The sequence below is a fragment of the Schistocerca serialis genome, unplaced genomic scaffold (assembly GCF_023864345.2).
Source record: "Schistocerca serialis cubense isolate TAMUIC-IGC-003099 unplaced genomic scaffold, iqSchSeri2.2 HiC_scaffold_55, whole genome shotgun sequence".
NCBI lineage: Eukaryota > Metazoa > Arthropoda > Insecta > Orthoptera > Acrididae > Schistocerca > Schistocerca serialis.
Genome location: NW_026048135.1, coordinates 15,001 through 17,500, shown reverse-complemented (window position 1 = coordinate 17,500; position 2,500 = coordinate 15,001). Strand labels below are relative to the sequence as shown.

Here is a 2,500-nt window from a genome sequence, read left to right as displayed (position 1 = left end):
GATCGTGGTCCAACTTAATCTGATGTCGCATTTGTTATTTTTTGTTAATGTATACTGCCAATTCAGACAACACATTATTGGATTTCTTAATCAGTTGGACTGGATTCTAAGAAGGTTGCAGGGAAAGCCGGTTATTGTGTGTATGGACGCTAATGCAAAGTCCCCATTGTGGTTTAGTGTTGAGCAGGATGAGCGGGGAGCTGAGCTGGAAAATCTTATAATGCAGATGCAGCTTGACGTTATAAATCAACCTGGCAACCCGCCTACCTATTCAGGAAGAGCGGGTGCTGTTTCTAACATAGATGTTACGCTTGCAACTCAAAGAGCAGCACCGCACGTCAGGAATTGGAGAGTTGTGAGTAATCTCACAATTAGTGATCATAATTGCATATTTTTTGATTACTATATGGAGCTTGAAGAAGATCCTGGGGACTGGGTGGAGAGATATAACTATCAAAAGACGAACTGGAACCGGCTGGCACAGGTGTTTCGTCCTCCAGGGCTGGGACCGGACGCGGAGATACATAATGTGGACGAGGCGGTGGACGAATTGGTTGCATCTGTTGTGGCGGCTATTGCTGTGTCTGTTCCTCGGATGGCAAGGTTTGTTCGCAAACAGTCTACTCCGTGGTCCCCCGAGCTGACTGAGCTCAAGCGATCTGTCAGACGGGCGAGGAGTAACTATCAGAGGAGCTTCATACAAGAAGAGAGACAGTACCATCTCAGGATCTATCGTCGCCTCAAAGCCCGATACCAGGATTCCGTGCAACGGGCAAGACGGCAGTCTTGGCAAAATTTTGTGAATGAGCAGCTGGGATTGGACCCCTGGGGGGTTCCATATAAACTTATAAGGGAAAAAATCAGAGCTCCCACAATGCTGTCTACTCTGCAGCTGGAAGATGGACATTGTACAACGACATGGGAAGAAACAGCAAGAGTCCTGATGAAGGTCTTGTTGCCGGATGATGTCGTCGAGGAGGACACTGTGGAGCAGCAGGCAATACGGACTGCACTATTTGAGCCATACAGAAATGAAGCACACGTGTACCCTTTCTCGCCCGAGGAGGTGGTCGCAGCGCTCCATACTTTTGCCAGGAGGAAGGCACCCGGCCCAGATGGGGTGCCAGTGGAAATATTACAGTTTTTAGCTCCTCAGCTTGCTCCAGATTTAGCCAAAATTTACAATACATGTTTACAACTGGGGAAGTATCCAAGAAGATGGAAAACTGCAGAAGTGGTGGTCATCAAGAAGGGTACTGATAAGGATCCGCAGTCGCCCAAGTCATATCGACCAATTTGCCTCTTGGACGTGATGGGAAAAACGTTTGAAAAGCTGCTCACTGACAGACTCTTGAGCCACAGGGCTTTGCATGGCATGAGTGATCGGCAGTTCGGATTCCGAAGGGGTCGCTCCACACAGGATGCGATCAATGAGGTGTCCCGGACTGTCCGCTCGGCCAGTGCGAAGTATGTTCTGGGCATCATGGTGGACATTTCAGGGGCCTTCGACAACCTATGGTGGCCGGCGCTCTTCTCACGCTTGCGCGAGATGGAGTGTCCTGGGCCGCTGTATCGATGTCTGGAGGCCTACTGTAATGATAGACTGGCAAGGATCACGGCTCCCGGTGCTGTAGTATCCAAGCAAATATCCCGGGGTTGTCCCCAGGGATCTGTATTAGGCCCGGTTTTCTGGGATATAACTATGGAACCACTGCTGAACATCTTGCAGGGGGATGCTTCAGTCTTGGGTGTTGTGGCCTATGCGGACGACCTTGTCATACTTGTGGAAGGGAATAGTAGACAGGTAATTGAGGAACGTGTCAGAGTAGCCGTTGGGTTGTTACAGAATTGGTGCAATAGATCTAAATTGAAAGTGGCACCCAGGAAATCATTGTACATGTTGTTGAAGGGTAAGCTAAACAGAGACCCAACGGTTCGAATAAACGATGTTATAGTTTCCAGACAAAGATCTGCAAGATACTTAGGAGTTTATCTTGATGAATACTGGAATTTTGGTGAACACATTAAGCAGACTGCTGCAAAGGCGTTGGCCTTGTTCAACAAACTTATAACCATAGGGCAGCGGCGTTTTCATCTGCCGCAGAAAGCACTGCGAATGTATCATAATTGCTTGTTAGCACCTATAGTTGGGTATGGTGCAAGTGTGTGGGCCCACAGGCTAGCCTTGGTGAAACCAGCGATGGCGGTCAGACGGGTTCAACGAAATGTGCTTGTAAGATGTGTAGGCGCTTTTGGAACTAGTCCCACAGATGCTCTGCTGGTGGTGATGGGGTTGTGTCCATTGGATTTGATAATTCGCCAGCATGCGGCAATATATTGGCTGCAGAAAAATGATATTGAGCGTGTTCGAGATATAATGGGCGCACCCCTCACTAGCATCAGAGCGATTAAAGAACAGCTACTAAATCTATGGCAAGAGGAGTGGGATCACTCTGAAACAGGTAGGCGTGTTTACACATTCATACCAAGTGTCAGGGCA

General features: G+C 48.4%; 1 pseudogene; it reads left to right on the top strand.

Moving 5' to 3' along the window:
* LOC126447935 (large subunit ribosomal RNA) overlaps positions 1-144 on the top strand; it is a 3,497-nt pseudogene extending 3,353 nt beyond the window's left edge.
* Positions 145-2,500: the final 2,356 nt, after the last annotated feature.